The sequence below is a fragment of the Lissotriton vulgaris genome, chromosome 6 (genome assembly GCF_964263255.1).
Source record: "Lissotriton vulgaris chromosome 6, aLisVul1.2, whole genome shotgun sequence".
Lineage (NCBI taxonomy): Eukaryota > Metazoa > Chordata > Amphibia > Caudata > Salamandridae > Lissotriton > Lissotriton vulgaris.
The window spans coordinates 1,444,700,020-1,444,721,625 of NC_141694.1; the positions used below are offsets into that span (position 1 = coordinate 1,444,700,020).

Below are 21,606 nucleotides of genomic sequence, written 5' to 3' on the forward strand. Positions count from 1 at the left end.
CTTATCACTAAAATCTCACAGTTCGCCAAATGAGGCAACCTGTTTAGGAAAGAAAAGGAAGGGACGCCAAGCTGTTCATGTTCTGTATTTTGTGAAGTAGGAAATATGCTCTTCAAGCTTGGAAGCATTTGAATATGCATTGCAGTGTTGGCGACTACAAGGGAAAAGTGCACTTCCAGATAAAATATGTTAAATGGAACTACTTTGATTTTCTTCCACACTGGGAACTGGCTGACTGTGTCTGTCTCTTCCAGACCCCTGAAGTCCCTGCTGCTGCTGCTTCTGCACTTCCTGCCGAGGGATCTCTGGGTGAATTTGAAGTATGCGTGTTATGCGTCTCTGGAGGATGGCGGGAGACACCAAAGAGTGCCAATTACCACACCAGCAGTTATCCAAGGAATTATTTCTCTCTCTATTTTTCTAACGCACAAGACTTCAAAAGCAAAGCAAACCTGGCGTCTGGGGTCTCCTCTCTGGCTGGGATTGCTATCTACTGCATTTTTCATCACTTTATTGTGAGTAGTTTTGTGGAAACAGCAGGCCTGAAGAGGACTCGAATGTTACAATGAGTTTTACGGTCTGCGGTGCATTGCTGCTGTTTACGTGCAAGAAAGAGGTTTGCATTTTTTCGGCTACCATCTTGAAAGAATACTGGATGAAGTCGCCGTGAAGTCTTGCAATGTCTCGAAAAGGGTGTTAAATTCCTGAAAATAGTAGTTATGTATCTGACCTATCTGCAAGCCAAGGAGCTGGAGAAAGGTTAAAATCATAAATTTTACTGGAGAAATAAATACAGCGTGTTTTGTGATGTGATTAAATGTTTGAAAGCACTGGAAAAGTCTTGTTTACAATGCCGGATATGGTTACATGTTTCTACATCGAATTATTCTTGAAACTCTCTCTTAAGAAGTGCAAACATTCACTGCAATATGTGCTGGTATTTCTTTTGGTCTAATGCTTGTAGCATAAGAGAAGTTTAGTCTGTTTTATTTTTTGTGTGCAAAACTATCAATTTGATTCCTTGGATGTGTTGTTGGAAATCTGTTAATATCAACCTCTTGTAATAGTCTTGAATTTATTTGTTTACTGCTGTACGAAGAAACTCCCTAATAAAACCATTGATTGGAAAAAAAGGAAGTACTTTTGACATTTCTCAAGTATAGTGATACCAATGACATGTTTTCATCGCGACAGGGCGACACACTGTTATTTTGAAGGTTTTTTTATTTTTACTTTGTCTAGATATTATGATTTCTTGGGTAAAGCTGAATTGGCATGGTAGAAGAGGAGTAGCGCATTTTCAGGCATAACATCTATCCAGGAAGTAGGATCCGTATAGTTATTTGTGGACCTAGGATATCAGTGGGGGCAGACCAAATAAATTATTGAAGGGTCCCAATATACCTTTCAATCCTCCTGCAGTTTATACCGGGATGATGTTCAGTGCAAAGCCTCCCAGGATATCATGGATTTTACATGTAGTTAACAGAATAGTTTTTGAGTTCTTGCGGCTGGTCTTGTTGCTTTGGATAGTGTTGACAAAATGTTATTTTACACTGCCCTTGATAGGTCGACACCTAGGACCTGATTCACAATGGTAAATTTACACTTTTGTGTAAAATTACTATTTTCTGGTATTCACCACCTCCAAGTTTAATTTTATTAACCCATTGCGTGCTCATGACGGAACCACGCCGCCATGAGCCACGGGCGGCGTGTGCTCATGACGGCGTGGTTCCATCATGCTGCGGCCGCTCCGCCCACGCAGCACTGATTTCCCCGCCTGTGTGGGTGAATTGATGAGGAGGCATGATCATGACAGAACCACGACGTCATGAGCACACGCCAACCGTGACTCATGACTGCGTGGTTCCGTCATGAGTACGGAAGCGCTGCGCTCACCCCCTAGGCCCACCGTGCCGCGGCGGAATTCGTGGCGCAGGGAAGGGGTTAATAGTAACAGTAGTCAGTTTATTAATAGTAATTTCATTTTAGGACTGCAAAGACCCCACATTCATGCAAAGACTCCGAATTCATGGTGGAGACTCCACATAGACCCCACATACATAGGCCTGTCCTATTTTGTGTGTGCGGAGTTCTCCACATGGATTTGATCTACCAGCTTAAGTGGTCTTTGTTATCCTCACTATCAGGTGCCCTTCCAGAAAGTCTATTTATGTTGGGCACTGGGAAAAAGTAAGGACTGGATGTGTTATCCCCAAGATTGTCCATTTACAAGCCAATGTGTTGGATGTTTTGAGCTCGCTTTGTCTTTGACCAAGTATAACCTTGCAGTGAACACTATTAAAGATTATTTGTTGGCCCTTTCTGCCCCTTGCCATACCAATTGCCCTTGTTTAAATCACCTGTTGTGATTAGGTTTATAAAAAGTTTGTCAGTGTGGGGATTATTGTATCTCTGACTTAAGTGTAATCATTAAATAACCCCCACCTTTGGTTCGTTTACAAAGAGAATGGAGAAGGAACAATCATTTACATCAAACACCATGAATTGTGAAGTTCAATTGGGGCTTCACAAGATTCAATAAAGAGTCAGTGTGAGTTAAAGGGCTTTTAGTTACAATTAACTCAAATTGCTTTATTTATTCAGTATGTATTCATTCTAACTATCATCCTTACAGAATGAAATATTCCATCAATCGGTATTTCAAGACAAGATAAAATACAACATTTGTAAGGATTACAAATAATTAGGGAGAATTCATCAAGTGGGTTCTCTAAAGAAATTCCCTAATCTAAATTAATAGAAGTTTAAGCATTTAATAATTTGTTTCTTCAATGAGCAAGGCAAGGTGTCAGTTTCAGAAACCTAAATGAAGAGTTCTGATAAGAGAAATAGTATTGCATAGGCATGAATCCTTAGCACTTAAGTAACGAAGATTAGAAAAACCTGCAAAAACTATTCTCAGCCATAAATCAGCAGGTGTACCTATCTCCTAAGTGAGAGACAGGAAAATATTACATGGGGTCTCTCCTGTAAGAATCCTACAGTGCTGTAGTAGCACCCAGGAAAATATATCTGCTTAAACATAATTGCAACAATTGATGCATTGCCCGTACACACTGTCCAATCAATTTTCTGCAATCTCTGGAAGCAGGTAAACTCCTTAATTTCCCAAGTCTTCAAATAGACTACTGAATCGTGTCTTTGAAACGATACATTGTCCACAACTTGCGGTTCAGACAGTTCCTCCCATAAGTCACGTTTTGTGCCATCTCTTCTTGGTGATAACCTTGCTATCAGGTGTCTAATACATAACAAATGCATATTCACTAGCTAATAGAAGGTTTCTTGCAATTTACAGCATGTGCAGTGAAAGAGAAAAAGTTTTGTGCAAAACAACAATGTAATGTAAAACAGCCCTTTTACCCTACCATGTAAAATTTTACATTAATATGGCATCAGAAATTAGACTAACTTCAGTCAATACATTGTCACTTCATTTGTGTGAGTGCAATGTCGAAGTATGATTATCTACTACAAAATTGCACTAATTATACATGTCATGTTGCATCAAATGTTGCACTTTTATATATATATTTTTTTAAGTTTGATTTATTGAAGAATAGAAAAAGGGGAGAATGAGGGGAGGGGGTGAAGGAGAAGAGTTTCAATAAGCGGATGGGAGAAATGAACAGAATAATAAAAATTTCATAAAAGTAAGCATTACAAGCATGAAAAATTATGAACATATTATAAAAATAGAAATACAATAAGCAAAACACAGTATATAGAAATACAATAATTATAGCAGTTAAATATATAAAGAAATAGCAGGTAATAAGAAAATCATGGGGGTTTGCGAACTTCAACTGTTTCAGGATTAGGAGAGGGATGAACAGGAGCAGAGGGAGATAGGTATGTTACCAAAGGAAGCCAAAGCAGGTCACGTTTGATAGCTAGAGAGATGGGAGATACATAATTGGTGTCTAAACGATGGTTAAAACAGATTGCATTCCACCAAGACTGATAGGAAATATTTGCAGCCTGTTTCCAGTTAGAAGTGACAATGTGAAAAGCTACAGCAAGGAAAAGGTCAAGTAAAGGGTATTGATTGCAGGAATGAGGAAGTTCCGATGAGAGGGAGCCAAGAAAAACTAGTGAAGGTGAAAAGGGGACTTAAAACTGGAAAATCTTTTGTATTTGCTTCCAGACCAACTGCCAGAACTGGGAAGTAGGGGGGCATTCAAACAACATATGTTTGAGATCAGCAGAGGGGCAGGGACAGGACCAACAGGAAGAGGAAGTGTCTGGTGAAAAACGGGGTAAGGCAAGTGGAGTAAATAAAGTTCTGTGATAAATGAAAAATAAAGTTTGGGTAGTGTTAGCAGCCCTAGAGGTCTTATGGATTTTAGTCCAAATTTTATCCCAAAAAAGTACAGGCCAGTTCTGAGAAAAATCCAGCTCCCATGCAAGTTCAATGCAAGATTTCAATCTATCAGTAGTAGAACGGAAATAATTATATAGAGCGGATGCAGAAGGAGAAGTTTCCAATAAAAGGGAAGTGGGTTTGCGATCTACAGGAATTTCGTTGGAGGATGGAAGAGTTTGAAGATATGAGAGCAGGACTGGATAAAGGGTATTGTATTGTGTTCGGGCAGAAGTGAGCAAAGAGAAAAAAGATTGAAGATCTTGGAAGGAGAGAGGTGTACCTTGAGAAAATAATTGAGAGATCCGAGATATTCCTCGAGAGTGCCAAGTCTTCCAATATATGGTACGATTACAGATTTTGAGAAGAGTTTTTCCAAATCGGTTGTTCGTGAATGGTGAGGAGGGATGGATAAGATGAAGTTAAGTAGGGAGAAAGGAGATTACTAGAATGTGAAAGAATAGGGGAGCGAAAACGAGTTAAAGAAGACGTAAAGGACAAGAATTCACGGAAGGTAAAAGGAGAGATGAAAGAAGATTCCATATTTAACCAGACAGGGGGATGATGAGGCACATTAGAGGAAAACCAGTGAGTCGATTGTTTCAGGGAAAAAACACGTTGGTATTGTTTGAAATCAGGAAAGCGGACTCCAGATTGAGCTTTGTCCTTACGCAAAGAAGCAAGAGCTATTCGAGGACGTTTACCGTTCCATAGGAATTTCAGTAATAAAGAGTCGATCTTCTTAAAGAAAGAAAGGGGGATGTGTAAAGGAAGCATGGAAATAGTATAGAGAAGCAAGGGGGAAAGCATTATCTTTATAGAGTTGGGTCGACCCCACCAGGTCAAAAAGAGCGGATGTCAACTAGTGATTGCCGTATCCATTTTCTTATAAACATAATCAAAGTTTAGTTTGAGAGTGTCAGATAACAAGGGAGCAAACCACTTCCCTAGGTATTTGATTTTAGATGGTTGCCACGAGAAACCTGTACAAGAAAAGAGATGTTTCTGACAAAGAGGATTCAAAGGGAGAATCTCACATTTGTCAGCGTTCAAACGATATCCGGAAACTGCAGAGAAAGAAGAGATTTGCTGAAGAAAAGAGGGGATGGAAGTGGCAGGGTCGGAGCAGTAGAAAAGAATATCATTGGCATAAACCGAGAGCTTGAATTGTTGGGAACCAAAATGAAAACCAGAGATAGTGTCATCTAAGCGATGTTTAGTAAGGAAGGGTTCTAAGGCTAAAATAAAAAGTAAAGGGAATAATGGGCAACCTTGTCGCACTCCTCTGTGTAGAGAAAAATAATCCGAAGACATCCCATTAACAAAAATAGAAGCTTGAGGATTAGAGTAAAGTAAAGGGATAATAGAAATAAATTTAGGAGGAATACCGATCCAACGTAAAGCCTGAAACATGAAATCCCATCCAATCCTATCAAAAGCCTTCTCCGCATCTAGGGAGATAGCTGCGAAAGGAAGAGTGAGAGAAGAAGATTTGCTAAGAATGTTGAGAAAAACCCGGGAATTATCAGAGGAGAGACGCCCCTTGACAAAACCAGATTGTTCTGGGCCAATGATATCCGGTAAAAGGGGATCCATACGTAATGCTAATATTTTCGCTAGAATTTTGTAATCAGTGTTAACTAAAGATATTGGTCTATAATTTTTGCATAAAGAGTGATCTTTATCCTCCTTTGGAATTAAGCAAATTAAGGCTTGTTGAAAGGAGCCACTAGAAGAACCGGCATCAGAGAAAGACTGGAATAAAAGTAGGAGTTTAGGAAGAAGGAGAGAGGCAAAGTGGCTGTAAAATTCAATTGTAAAACTGTCAGGGCCCGGAGATTTACCATGATGAAGTTTAGATACAGCATGGGATATTTCAGAAAGAGAAATGTCCTGTTCTAAAGTGTGAAAATCAACATGTGAAATCGGGGGGGATGGAAGAGATTGGAACTAAGCAAGAAGATCATCAGGTGTAGGAACCTGTTCTGGAGTATAAAGTGTATCATAGAATTTTGCAAATTCCGTAAGAATATCTTTATCTTTAAATGTGGATTCACCGGAAGAGGTTTTAATAGATTGGATTTTGGTGCGTTCCTTACGGATCTTTAAGTAGTTGGCCAAAAGCTTCCCCATTTTATTCTTCCCCCCCATAGTATCTAGAATTACATTTTAGCAGGATATTAGAAGCGGCATCTGTTGTGAATTTATTAAAATAATTTTTTGCTTCAATAAGAGCCTTAAGGGAGGAGTCAGATTTAGAGGCGTAATAAGCGTGTTCTAAAGCCTTGATGTCAGCCAATATTTTCTCCGACTTGGCCTCTTGTAATTTTTTCCGCCGAGCCACAAAGTTAATATTAAAACCATGTAGAGGCTGCTTTGAATGAATCCTAAACCATAACAAAGGGGGAATCAGGAGTTTGTTTTAAAAGAAGAAATTCCTTGGCAAAAGCAGTAAATTCAGTACAAAAGGTGGGGTCCAAAAGTAAAGCATTATTAAATCGCCATCTGCCAGAATGTGGAGAAAATGGGAGTAGGTCCAGGTCTACAAAAACTGGGGCATGGTCGGAAAGTAAAATGGAGCCAATCTCAGAGCGGATAGCGTGTTGGGATAAGGGTTTACTGAGAAAGATATGGTCAATACGGGATTGGGATTGATGAGGAGGGGAGAAAAAACTATATTCTCGGATATCAGGATTGCACAGTCTCCAGATATCTACTAAGGCATTATTTTGAAAGGAGTTCACAAATTGCATGTGCATTCTAGAGGGAACAAAAGTGACTTTTGAGTGTCGGTCAAGGAAGGGATCTACAATCTGATTACAGTCTCCAGTAAGAAGTATGTAATCTCCAGAAAGGGAAGACAACTTGGAAGAAATAGCAGGCCAAAAGGATCTATCGATTGCAGTAGGAGCGTACACAATAAAAAGAGTGACTGGGATGTTATCGATGAGTAAATTAACAATAAGCCAACGGCCATCAACATCACATTCATGAGTAATCGAGGAAACATTTTACTTTTTATGTAACAAAAGTACAACACCATTCTTCCTAGATGTCGTAGGAGAGCACAGAACATGACCTACCCAACAGCGTTTAAGTTTCAAAGCTTCCGGTTCAGCAATATGAGTCTCTTGAAGGAGGGCATCATCAGTTTTAAGTCTTGCTAAATGTGAAAGAACCCTCTGTCTTTTAATGGGATTATTTAATCCCTTAACGTTCCATGTAGTTACACGGAACGAAACAATTTAGAAAAACAGCTAAGAGCAACATGCTCAATAATACATAAGAAATATAATGGAGAGAAAATGAGAAAAATAGAAGAGAAGAGTGAAAAGATAGAGGAGTCAAGGATTAGAACAATGGTAAATCCAGAAAAGAAGAGATAAAAGCAGGGAAGAAGAAAAAGAAGAAAAAGAAAAATTGAAGAAAAGAAAAGTTGAGAAAAGTTCATGATAGGAGAGGTAGGAAAGAGGACAGGAACAATAGCGAATAAAGAGACAGTACATGTCCAAAACGAACGACTGAAAGACAGACTTACTAAAATGAGAAAACCAAACAGAAATGGGGGATGGTGGTGGCAGGAGCTACGACAACATCCAGAGCGAACACCAAAACCTCAATTACTATGACATCAAAAAAGGGCAGCACAAGGGAATAATAGAGTAAAAACAAAGTGACGAGGTGAAGGGGAATACCTGTTGAGAGAAGAGAGACATTAGGCTAAATATATGAGTTTTAAAATAAACAAGAAGAGAGATGGGATGGACAAGAGGTGTACAAAGAAGATGAAACATATAAGAACAACATTGGGTGTTTCATAACATCAACAGTGCGAACAATGAAAAGATCAGAACCACATTATAATGCAAATGAAAAAAGAAAGGTAACAGGGCCCTTCAAACGGGGTTGGACATATCCATGACATCAGGACCATGCCGACGATGAAAAGCCTGTAGGGCCGCAGGATCCTCGTAGGTGGTTATTTTGTCTTTATAAGTAACCTTGAAGAGACAAGGATGCAAAAGACTGTATCTAGCATTAAGGGCTCTGAGTTGCCGCCTCATGTCCAAGAACTTCTTCCTGCGTTCCGCGGTGGCCCTGGAGACATCCTGCGATATGTAGAGATGGTGACCTTCCCAAATGATCTGTTTCTTGAGTTTGGCAGCTGAGTGGACCTGAAGAAGGTCGGTATATTGGAGGAAAAGCATGATAACACCTCTAGGCTTGGTAGCGACTCTAGGACCAAGATGGTGAGCACGTTGAATGTTGATGGACGATATAGCTGGTGCATCTAAGATCTTGGCAAGGAAGGACTGGAAGAAGGCGGTAGGATTAGACCTTTCTGAAAGTTCCGGAAGGCCGTATAGGCGTAGGTTGTTCCTGCGATTTCTGTTCTCCAAATCTTCTGTCTGTCGTTTAAGTAGTAGGATCTCCGCCTCCATGGACGGAATACGGGAACAAGAGGATTGCAAGGAATCTGTGGATTGTTCCAAGGTGAGAACACGTGCATCCAGAGACGACCACTTCTCCTGCATTGCCTGCCTATTTTTGGTGGTGGCTTCCATAAAAGGCTTGAAAGCAGTTAGTTCCTCTAATATGAGATCCATAGAGGAAGGGGAAGAAGAACTCCCAGGAGAAGGTGGATCTTTTTTGAGACGTTTAGAAGAAACCAAAGAGGATGCCGCTTTACCCACGTTGGAAGCCTTTGGAATGGCTCCATGTGCTGAGTCAGATTTTGATGACCGACCTTCCTCCATGTCTTGAATAGGTGAGTCAGAGTCTGAACCGACCGGAACTTTAGGGGTAGAGACGAACTTCAAGTTGCGAAGTTTCCCCATGAAAGCTCAACAATCAATTGAGAGGAGACAATGAGTCAAATGGAAATACGCAGGTGCAGGCACCATAGCTTTAGTAGCATAAAGAGAAAGGTTCAGCAAAAAGCCGTGAATGTCTGAGAGAAAAGCAGGATCCGTAATGTCATGTGGAAATCATAAATGGCAGTATCACATCCGGGAGGACAAAGCTGAAAGTCACATAAAAAAAAGAAAAGTTCACGCGAGTGCCTTTGCGTGGAATAAAAGGAGCGCCATGCAAGTGGTAGAGCAATGATGAGGGATTAGAAAAATGGCAGAAAAACAAGCTGCAATACTCAGATAGACCTTATGAAGAGGAGAGAGATTCCACAAAATGGCAGATGGATCCAGAAATATCAATTTACAGCAAGGACAAATGAAGCAAGTAACAGGAGTCACAGCAGGTTGTAAACGAGGGCTCCCCTCTGATGTAGAACGTAATGCAGGAGGTACGTTTAACAATGCAGTATGCAGGAGCCTCATAAAGAACCCCCTCCACCGACCGCCGTGTGGAAATTGAAAAAGACCTTGTGGAAAATTGTGGGAATCCACAAAATGGCGGGCGAATCAAGAAAAGTCAGGTCACTCCAAGCGGGGAATGGAAGAAGAGCGAGCAGGCACAGCAAACTGTAAAACGAGGGCTCACCTCTGAAGAAAGCCGCATTTCAGGACGTTTGATGGGCAAAGCGGCATGTTAGGAGCTTCACAGGAACCTTCCCGCTGGCCGCGGTGTGGAAGCGCGGCCGGCGAACAAAATGGCAGCCGCAATTTTTGGAATCGGCACCTCCGCGAAAAGTAGCTGAAAAACAATGCAAAACCGGGAAACGAAGAGGGCGAGCAACGCGCCTCACGTTCCGGTCCGCAATTCCGGCTTATAGCATGCGGAGGGTCCCTGCAGTGCCACGAAGGAGAGCGAAGCGCTGAGGCTGGATTTAGCTTGTTGCAAGAAAGTCAGGTACTGTTGGTGCAATCATGCTATGCCTCCTTTTGCCCGAACGAATTGGGGCTGTGGACTCTGGCAGCCTAAAGTCATGCACGTTGGACAATCCATTACTCTGCAAGCATCTTTGCTCCCCACTCCTCAAAAAAGGAGGAGCAGCTTCATTGGTTGGAACCCAAAAGTTCTTTGAGTTTTTACATCAATTGCACCAATTGGTAATGCTCTTTCTGGTGGATCATCGATTTACCCAAAGATTCGTCACTACCCTCTCACTTTTTAACACCTTGACAAGCTTTTTTGGTTACAATTCAGCAGTGTGCTAGTGAACATGTCGAACCTAAAACCACAGAATCTAACCCTTGTAGGGACTGGCAAAGATGTCTCTGCCAGGTCTCCATGAGGTATGCCTTTGGTGTTTCGAATAGCCACACAACTCCAAGTATTGAGAGGATTGTGGCCAGTGGAATCCCAGGGTGATCCAGGACTGTGAAACCAAACTCCACGTCTATGAATACTGACGCAAAAGAACAACAGTTATTCTCCAGGTCTGAGTAGAGAGCACAAACCTGCTTTCAATCTCGAAGTAATTCCAGTGAAACATAGTCTTTCCATTAGAAAGTCCTAGGTAAGGTGAAGAAAGTTAAAAGAAAGAAAACTAAGCTGGACTCCTCCTTGTCCTATCACTGTCGACCAGAGAAATTGCGGAGACACCAAGGTGCCTCTCAGTCTCTGTCTCCTTCTGAGGAACAGATTCCCCAAATAATGATCCAAATGTGCGCTGAATTTCCAGGTCTGTCAGCAATGTCACAGCAGATAGAGGCTTTTAATGATGCCATGTTGTGAATATTCAGCACCCATCCAGCTTTGGCAACCACTGACCTGAGGGGATCTCCAATCGTATTACTGTTGACAGATTTGTCCTCAATACCATCTGTGCCTCTGGACCCTACTACAGAGCGCGCTTTAAATTTGATTCCGATTCCATACCCAACTTCACTTCCGGGACCCAATCGGACTTCACTTCTGGTATCACTATTCACATCTGTTCCGGCCACGTGGACAACATCCACTGAAGTTATGCCCTGCTTAAGTCCTTCATTCACACCCAGCACATTACCATTACCAAGGGATCACCCATAAGAACTCCACAACCTTTTTGATTCAGATTCTGAGCATTGTAGACCAGGCCTGGGTGAAGATCAATAGATATGACGGGTGATGATTTATCCCACTATGATAACAACCTCCTCATGGATTTGCAAGAGGCCATTAATTTGTTCTCTTCTTTGACATCGATTTGAGTTCCCTCACAGGTCACTCGACAGAAGCATCAGCATAATTTGCTCTAGTGATATGGCCTGCAGCCAAATTTTAGCTACCATCTATTGTAATCAAAACTCATGTCTTGACAGAGGTTCTGCAGCCTGGTCAAGCTACAATAGTCCCTTTTAATGAGGCCCTTATAGGCTCTTGCCTGCAGGTGAATTGGCAAGTGGCCAGACAATACAAACCTGCCCCAGGTGACCCTACCACCCTCACTCTACAACCCACGCACAGAGCCTAGTAGTCCAGGCATCTACTAGTCGTGTGTACTCAAACTTGTTTCCTACGACTCCTCTCAAAATGTTTGGAGGCTTGATCATTGGAACCTGGAACGTCAAAGGGCTTAATTCCCCACAGAAGCGTCAAAGTCTGGAAATATATAGTAGACCACCATCTTTTTTTTGAAAAACTTTATTGTGCAAAAATAGCATTACAGGTATGGGCCTACAACCACAAGGGCCGGCCGCTAGAACATGTGAGGCATTTATGTGATTCACAAAGCAGCGACCGCTCTTTCGTGGTCCAATTTAACACAGGATACCTTTTCGGCAACATAGGATGTAGGCAGGATATAGAAATTTTTAATTTTTTAAAAATAAAACGAGAAAAGAAACAAAAAAAAAAAGACTCCAGGCGAAAGACGTTATAGACCATGTCAAGCTCCGATGGGAGGGACCCACAGTACCCAATAACGAATCAGGAGGGCATGAAAGATAATCGGGGGGGGGGGAGGCAGTGGGGAAGTCCGACAATAGGAGAAAAGTAATAGATCGTTCCAGGAACCTCGGGATCAGGGGGAAGGTGGAATGTCCAAAGTGTTTTCAAGGGGGGGGGGTGCAAATGTTCCCTCAGTAGGCGTTCCACTGACCCCAGATTTTACTCCACACCCTAGGCTTGCCCCTAGCCAGATATACTGTCTTCTCTCTAAACATGCACCAGTCCATATTCTCCTTCCATGCCGACACGGTGGGAGGCCGTGGGGAACCCAAAACTGCGCAATATCTCTTTTTGCAATCATGTTCCTCAGTGCCGCCCACCGGGCCTGGGCAATGTTGTAATCATTCGGCTCCCACACATTCAACAGACATCTACGAGCTTCAGGCAGCAGAGCAACCCCGGTAACACACTCCATGACTGCATGCACCTGCTGCCAATACGCCGCCACCTCCCGGCACTCCCAGAGGATGTGGAGAAAGGTAGCACTCATACCACATCCACGCCTACACAACCCATCCAAGGAAAAACCCATCGCAACCAAACGAGGACCCGTAACATATACACGATGGAGGATCTTGAGCTGGACGAGACGGAGACGGGCCGGAATGGCGACTTCTTTTGGGGAGGATAAGGCGGCCTGCCAGTCTTCGTCGTCCAACTCCAACCCGTCTCCGGACCAGACCCCTCTGAGACGCACAAGGTCTGCCCGATTGTTGATTAGTTTCTTATAGATCAAGGAGATCGTACTATCGGGCAGATGACCATCAAGTATACGGTCCTCGAGTGGGGATGATTCAGGAACCGAATCACCAGCTGTGATGACAGACAGCAAAGTGTGGCGAACCTGCACATACCTGAAGAACTCTCGATCCCCCAACTCGTACTCACTTTGAAGCATCGCAAAGGTCTTCACCGCGCCTTTCACCCAAAAATCACTTACTCTGCTGATACCAATCATGTCCCAGTTCTCAAAACCTTTCGTTGTCCAGAGGCATCCCAATTGTTCCGATGCATACAATGGGGTCGCTTGAGTCAATCGATCATTCCATCCCACAACCGCATTTGCATCTTTCCACACACGCACCGCAATCTTAGTGGGTCCCGTGAGGTCACGCGGTCCGAGAGTAGAGTGCTCTATTGAAGTTACCATCGGGCAACTGATGTTTGTCCATCTCTAATGCAGGAGCCGGACCGGGTCCATACGTGGCATGGTTGATGGCGGACAACTGAGAGGCCCAGTAATACCTCCTGATGTCCGGGAGCGCGATGCCCCCGTCATACCAGGGGAGAGTGAGCTTTGCAAGAGCGATGTGAGCACGACCGTCCCAAACGAGCCTCCTCTGCAAACATTCCACTTCCCGAAAGTACGCAGCCGGAATAGCGTCTAAAGAATTTTGAAGCGCATAGAGAAAGCGAGGCAGGGACATCATTTTAAAGAGTGCCGCTCGACCAAGTGGCGACAACGGCAGTTTACGCCACTGAGCCACGTCCACCTTCAATCGTAGGAGAGGAGGGAGGAGATTGTGCTCATAGCGGGCAACCGGGTCCAACGATATATAGACTCCCAAGTACTTGAAGCCTGATTGCGAGACTTGAATGGGAAACCTACTCGGTAAGGGGGGGAAGGCCGCCCGAGATGACATACACACAAGATTTGGACCAATTGATAATCAGGCCGGAGTTCTTGACAAAAGAAGTGAGAACATCGAACAGGACGTTAAGGAATTTACGAGGGGAGGTAAGGTATAAAAGGATGTCGTCGGCGTACAACGAAACACGATCTTCAAAATCGGGGGACCACTGGATGCCCTTTATCGACGGCTTCCAACGGAGCCAGGCTGCGAGCGGTTCGAGAGCAAAAAGCAAGGGGGACAGCGGGCATCCCTGCCGCGTTTCCCTCCCGAGAGCAAAGGACCGGGACACTCTGCCATTGACAACGACCTGAGCTAACGGATCCGAATACAAAAGATTAACCCAACTAATAAAGTCCGCACCAAAACCGAATTTCGCCAGAGTGGCCCAAAGATATGGCCATTCGATCGTATCAAAGGCCATCGTGGCGTCCAAGGAAGCAAAGATGGCCGGCTCCGATAGAGACTCCGCCCTAGTGAGAACACTGTGCAGGCGCCGCAGGTTAAGAGCAGTGTTTCGGTGCGGAATGAAACCGGATTGATCCGGGTGGATCGGGTCACAAATTACAGTGATTAAGCGATTGGCAAGGATCTTAGGCTCGACATTCAGTAGGGAAATAGGCCGATACGACGCACAGCGATCACGAGGCTTGCCCTCCTTAGGAATCGCAACTATAGTAGCCAGATGCTGATCATAAGGGAGGGTGCCGAGCTCACGTGACTCCCTGAACATTGCGCGAAGGTAGGGCGCAACTTTGTCCGGGCGCAGTTTATACAGTTCGACAGGGAGGCCATTAGGGCCCATGGCTTTACCAGAACAGAGGGAACAGATTGCGGTAGCAATCTCATCAACCGACAACGGGGCCTCCATGCGCTCTCGGTCCTCCTCAGACAGACAAGGCAAAGCAATGTCCCTCAGTAGCAAACGATAGTCATCTTCATCTCTGTCGGACACCGGGGAGTAAACCACACTAAAATAATCGGCAAAGCATTCCACAATCTCGCCAGGGTCAGTCACGCACACACCATCCGAAGTCAGTATCACGGGAACCACACGATTCGCTCTTTGCTTTCTATCAAGCCATGCGATCAATTTGCCCGCCTTATCACCAACATCGTACAATCTACCCTGCTGTTCCCTGAACATTGTCTTGGCGGCATCCGTAACATGGGATTTATAATTAAACTGCTTCTAACTAAGGGCATGGAGTTTCTCCTGGGTGACGCCTAATTCCAGGTCGGCCTCCAACTCAAGTATTTCTGCCTCCAGACTCTCAACCTCCATATTTCGAGCCTTCTTGGTCTCAGCTATTAAGGATAGGGCCTGACCACGAATTACAGTTTTGAATGCCTCCCACAGGGACACAGAAGACGAGACAGACCCCTCATTTTCCAGGAAGTAAGAATCTAGGGACTTTATCAGGCTTCTACGGGTCTTCGGGTTGCGCAAATACCATGGATTGATAGGGGCGATCCGCCCCGCTGCGTGTATCCCCGTGTCAAAACTAAGCCACAAAGGAGAATGATCAGAAATGCCTCGGGCCAAATGTCTGATCTCCCTGATGTAGGAAGACTGGACCGCAGGCATGAGGACATAATCGTGCCTGGATAGACTCCCATGAGCCCCGGAGTGAAAAGTGTCCTGACATTGCGTCGGGTGCATTAACCTCCAACAGTCCACCAGGCCAAAAGTGTCTATGAACCCCCCGAGCCAAGATTGGGAAGTGGGAAGTGTCCTGGGGGGGGTGGCGATCCGTAATGCCTGAAAGAACAGAATTAAAATCCCCACACATAAGGAGGAGACTGTCAGGGAGGCCCAGCATCATCCGGCCAACATCAGAGAAAGTAGAGGTCTGGAGACCCGGGGGAATGTATACAGTAATCAAGGAAAGAGTTTTACCCTCCCACCTACCAGTGATAGCGGCGTAGCGCCCTCTGTCATCAAGGATGACATTATCTATCTCAATGGGAAGAGAAGACCGGATCAAAATACCAACCCCTCTGGAACCAGTGGTAAACCCCGAGCGAGCAACCAGTCGATAACCCCACCTGTTTAAAGCATGACACACGTTTCCCACCAAATGCGTTTCCTGTGAGAGTACCACATCAGGAGACAAGCGATGCAAATATTGCAACACAACACCCCGTTTGATACGATCCCCCAATCCATTGACGTTCCATGATACCAACCTCAACCCACTACCCCCCATCCCCACAAGTAATGCATAGGTCACCCCACCAAGAGCCGGACACCTGAAGCAAGGAAAAGACCAATTTGTCACCTTGAGAGAAAAAAACACACACCCGAACACCCCATCCCACCCCCCAACCCACACCCGTTACAACTCCCCCCTCCCTGCACCCCTGCAGTAGACCAAAATGCCACCCCAACGTGCAGTGTGCCTGTCGCCCTAAAAACCCCACTCTACAAAAAGACCCCGGAGGAGGAAAGAGGCCCGTCGCCACCCGCCACCCAGACGTGGACCGCAATGAAACATATTGGGAAAAGAAATAGAACCCAGCTGAGAAATGTCTAATGTTTGGTGGTCAGGGACCGAAAAGTCACTTCTGCGTAGGCTCACCACCTTCGGCACCGCCAGGGTGTTCCGTCCGATCACCTCGGCCAGGTAGGGTGTCCAGCCAGTCACTTACATTGTCCGGCAGATCAAAAAAAAAGTCCGCTCCTCATACTCCACTCGAAGCCTAGTAGGGAAAAGCATCGCATACTTCAAACCAAGGTCCCGAAGACGTCGTTTTACCCCCTGGAAAGCCATCCTTTGTCTCTGGACATGCTGAGTAAAGTCCGGGAAGAAGTTGACAGAGGAGTTCTCAAAGTTTACCGGGCCATGTACTCTCGAAGCCTGCAGGATAGCATCACGATCCCTGAAGTGGAAGAGTTTCGCAATGATGGGCCGCGGAGGAGCGCCCGGCTTGGGCTTTCCACCCGGCACACGATGTGCACTCTCCACTGCAAAAAACTTGCTGAGTCCAGAGTGAGAAAGATGTTCAGGACAAGATCCTCGACCAGGAGATCTACCGAGTGAGGCTCGGGATTTTCTGCCACACCTATGACGCGAATGTTGTTGCGTCGCGCCCTGTTTTCAAAATCCTCCAGCCGATGGGACATCAAGTCATTGGCAGATTTCAAGTTACCAACCTCTGTCTGAAGTTCCGACACATCGGTCGTGAGGCTGGAAGTCTTTAGATCCAATGACTTCACTTTCTCATTGGTCTTGGACAGGTCAGCCCTGATCAAGGTGACATCAATGGCCACCGTGTCGATTTTACGAGCCAGTGCCTCATATTGCTGACCGATGGTCTCCTTCATATTGGAGATGGCGCCCATAATGTCCTGCAGGGACAGATCAACAGGAGCGGATGGGTCCTCTTTGGCATCCTCTGGGGTACGACTGGAGAGTCCGGGGGATCCTTTGGGCTGAGTGTAGCGATCGATGACATTTGTCTGGACCAGTCCCCCACGAAGGGGTGCCTTTGTCTTTCGCTTCTCAGCGTCACCCTTACCAGCCATGTTGGAAGATGTGCCCCAGAGGGGCCCGCGAGACCTGGTGAAAATGTCCGCCGTTAGGCCGGGCACCAATAAACCACAAAAGCCGGCTCGTAGTGCCAAAACAAAAGCACAAGAGTGATCCAAATGACTGCGGAGTTAAGGCAGTGGTTGCATTAGATGGAGGCTGGAATGGCCCCAAGCCGAGGGATACGGTCTCACAATCAAACCGTGTCGGGATCCAGAAACGAAACCGAAAGTGGTGATGGGGCTACTGAGGAGACCCCACTGCCGTTGTTGTTCGACTCCGTCCCGGATCCATGAGTTGCCCAGTCCCCGGCTCGCCTCCAGGTGGGCCCAAGAAGTTCAGCTCGACGCAGTTTCGGTTGCCCAAGTCCGATTTTAGTTCTGAAAAGAGTTATGAACTCAGCCGAGGTTCATCTCAAATAATCTGTCCGAGAAATCAGGATAACTTCAGGATAGACTGCGTAGGGTGGCGAGGGTCCGGGGAGCCCTGTGCTCAAGCGACCATCTTGGATGCGCGCTAAGCTCCTCCTCCGTAAACCACCATCTTAATGTAGTAGCACTGCAGGAGACGCACTTAGCCAGGGCAGATGACGCCCGCCTTAAGCATAAGCAGTTCCCACTCATCTATAGATCTTCAGCCTCCACAAAGCACAGGCGGGTGGCCCTTGTGTTCTGTGCATCTATCCACTTTCAGCCTCTGGGTGCTCACAGTGACAGGGACGGTCGATGGATCATGGTCAAGGGTTGACTCAGGGGGAAGCTGTGCACTTTTGTGCGCTATACGCCCCAATTCCAGGCCAGATGTCTTTCCTACACACGTTTTTGGGGAAATTGGTGGATTTTGCAGAGGGGTCATTAATCCTTATGGGCGACTTTAACTTGGTCTGGCACAAAGACTTTGACAGTACGCACCCACAACGATCTGACACGAGCTTGTTCTCAGGGGAAACACAGCAACATATTCATGACTTGGGTCTCCTCGACTCTTGGCGCATGCTCTTCCCACAGACACATGACTACACGTTTTATTCCCATGTACACCACACATACTCCCGATTGGACTACATCTTCCTCAGTCAGACACTGCAGGGTGAGCTCCAGGATGCTAAGATGTTCCCTCTATCGGTCTCTGATCACAGCCTGTACACGGTATGTCTCCAATGGAGAGGGAATGCCCCTCCTGCTCCTAATTGGTATATCCCCGCGTCCCTTGCCTGAGACAAGGAATCTTGTTCTAAAATACGTTCAGCTATCTGCTTTCCTCGAGTCTAACCACCCGAAGGATAACTCTGAGTATATTACTTGGGATGCTTTGAAGGCGGTTCTTCACCGGGAATGCATAGCTCTTAATGCCGCACTTAATAAGCAGCGGGCTCGAGAGCGTGAGCTCTTGGAATCTGAACTTTCTTCCACTGAACAGGCCCATAAGGCTAATACCACGAGACAAACATTGCGCCAACTCACTGCTCTCCGGGGTTAACTACGGTCCATTAACAATAACAGGGCGGAATTCACTCTCCTTAAGCTGCAGCATTTATCCTACACTCAGGGTAACAACGTGGGTAAGCATCTAGCAAGGCAGTTGAGGGATAAGCGAGAAAAGGAGTATATAGGCGGCATCTTGGGCCCTACGAGTGAATGAATGCACAGGGATGAAGATAAAGCTGCTCTTTTTGGGTCCTTTTAAAGGGACCTCTACACGGGGGATTCTTTAGCCGGGGTAGCCCAACGGGATTACCTCCGTTCCCTACCTTTACCCCAGGTCTCTGATGCATGGAATGACTTGCTTACTGCCCCCATCACCTTAGCAGACGTCACAACAGCCATCCAGTCGCTGAAACCAATTAAAGCTCCTGGGCCTGATGGGTTTACAGCTTTTTTTTTATAAAACATTTGCCCCCGACCTTGCTCCCTAACTAGTGACCCTTTTAAATAAAATGGCAGAGGAGGGAATCCCTTCAGGCTCCATGGCAGAGGCTGTGATATCAATCAGTCCCAAACCGGGGAAAGACCCACACTGCTGCGCTTCCTACTCCTCCATACTTGCTCAAAGACTAAATTACCTCATGCCAGCTCCTATCCACCCGGATCAGTCCGGTTTTATTAAGGGGCGCCAAACCCATGACAACATTCGTAGAACCATGCTCCTAATTGAGAAGGCCAACAAGCGTAAAATTCCGGCGATACTTGTTTGCTTGGATGCCGAGAAGGCCTTTGACAGGGTCGACTGGGCTTTCTTATTTAACACACTCATGGTGTTTGGTTTTGCACCCAAATTTCTTGATATGGTACGGGCTAATTACCGTCTCCCAAACTCTCGAGTCGTGGTTAATGGAGTACGATTCCCTACTTTCCCACACTCAAGAGGCACGAGGCAGGGGTGCCCTCTCTCCCCTTTACTTTTTGCCCTCAGCATTGAACCTCTGGCCCTTGCAATACGAAACAGGCCTGACATCCACAGCTTTCTGTTCACCGGGGAATCCCATAAAATTTCTCTGTTTGCCGAGGAGGTGCTTCTATATCTGACGGAACCTGCAACTTCCCTCCCAAACCTGCAGTCTGAACTCACACGGTATGAATTAGTGTCGTGGTTTAAAATCAATCTAAGTAAGTCATATATTCTTAACCTCACCCTGTCCTCTGAGGCTGCCCTTCACCTCCGCAACCGTACGCCATTAGCATGGGCAGCCGCGTCCATACAGTACCTGGGGGTTCGACTAACTCTGACCCTTGAGGGACTTTACGCTGCCAACTTCCCCCCCTCTCCTTGCCCGAATTCAGGCTGAGCGTGTTAGGTGGAAACCCCTTTTTCTTTCTTGGCTTGGCCGTATCCACGCCAGAAAGATGACTTTTACCTAAGCTGCTTTATCTATTCCACGCCCTACCTACTGAACTGGGGCACAGCTTTTTTCGGAAAGTGAAATCGATGATGCTACGCTTTATCTGGCATGGCGGGAGGGCACGTTTCTCCTACTCTTGCCTACGGCATTCCCGCGCTGATGGAGGAGTTGGCTTACCCGATTTTCTTTTATACTATAAGGCGGCTCAATTGAGAATCTTGGTTGAATGGTCCCAATTAGAATCTGAAAAACATTAGCTGCACATGGATCTTAGTGTAACTTAACAGACTATCTGGGACTTAATATGGGGCCCGCGTCAGGACAGACACCCAAACGCCTATATTAGCACCCCTACACGCACCACCCTTAAAGTTTGGGATACGATTTCCGGTGATGACAGATGGACCTCCTTTCCTTCTCAGTTCACTCTGATCCATTTCAATCCAGCCTTTCCCCCAGCACAACACGGGGGACCCTTCGAGGCCTGGAAGACGGGGGGTGTCTTGCTGTAACTCATTTATTCCACAACTATGACCCCCTCACCTTCGATCACTGTAAAAGGGATTATGCATTGGAAGACACTGAACGGTACCATTACACACATTTGATGCATAGGGCACTTTCCCCCGCGGTTCGGGATGCGCCCACTCAACCCCTTACTAAATTTGAGGTCTTCCTCACCAAAGCTTCCTCTATGAAGGTGGTGATCTCATTCATCTATGGCTTTCTGCTTACAACACTTCTTTCCCCTCGCCCCAGGTATATGTCTATGTGGGAAGACGTGATTCAACGTCCGATCCTTGAGGAGGAGTGGGCTCATCTCTGGTCGGACATCACACGCTTCAATCACTCTGTGGAGCTGAGAGAGGCGTATCTCAAGACCATGATGGATTGGTATCTGCACCCTTCCAAACTTAAATTAATCTTCCTAGCTAGTTGCTGGAGGGGATGCGGTCTATTAGGTGACTTCCGACACACATGGTGGGACTGCCCATTTATTCGCCCCTACTGGGAAGAAATTCTGGCTCATATAAAAGACATGCTCGGATACACCATCCCTGTCACTATTGAAGGGATCCTTCTGGGCCTGCGGGATCCTTCCCTCGTTCACCAGACTCGGGCAGACAAAAAAATCATGTGGCTTTGCATCAGGGCAGCTAAGGTTACCATGGCAGCTGCCTGGAAACAGAAAGAGGCCACGGCTATTTCCCTCTGGCACTCACGGCTCTGGAGGCTGCTCAGTCTGGAACGTATGGCCGACCTATTCAGAGACAACTTTAAGAATTTTGAGTATCAGTGGGGGCCCCTAGTTACCTTCCTCTCTCGTGGACTTCCACCTGCGGTATGTCCCTCTACCATCAGAGCTCTTCACCTGTTCCA

General features: G+C 45.8%; 1 protein-coding gene across 1 annotated transcript in view; it reads left to right on the forward strand.

Moving 5' to 3' along the window:
- MTHFD1L (methylenetetrahydrofolate dehydrogenase (NADP+ dependent) 1 like) overlaps positions 1 to 1,133 on the forward strand; it is an 884,753-nt gene extending 883,620 nt beyond the window's left edge. The window contains exon 20 of the mRNA XM_086927571.1: positions 255 to 1,133. The gene's annotated coding sequence lies outside the window, so the exon portion shown is untranslated. The remainder of the gene's footprint in view (positions 1 to 254) is intronic.
- Positions 1,134 to 21,606: the final 20,473 nt, after the last annotated feature.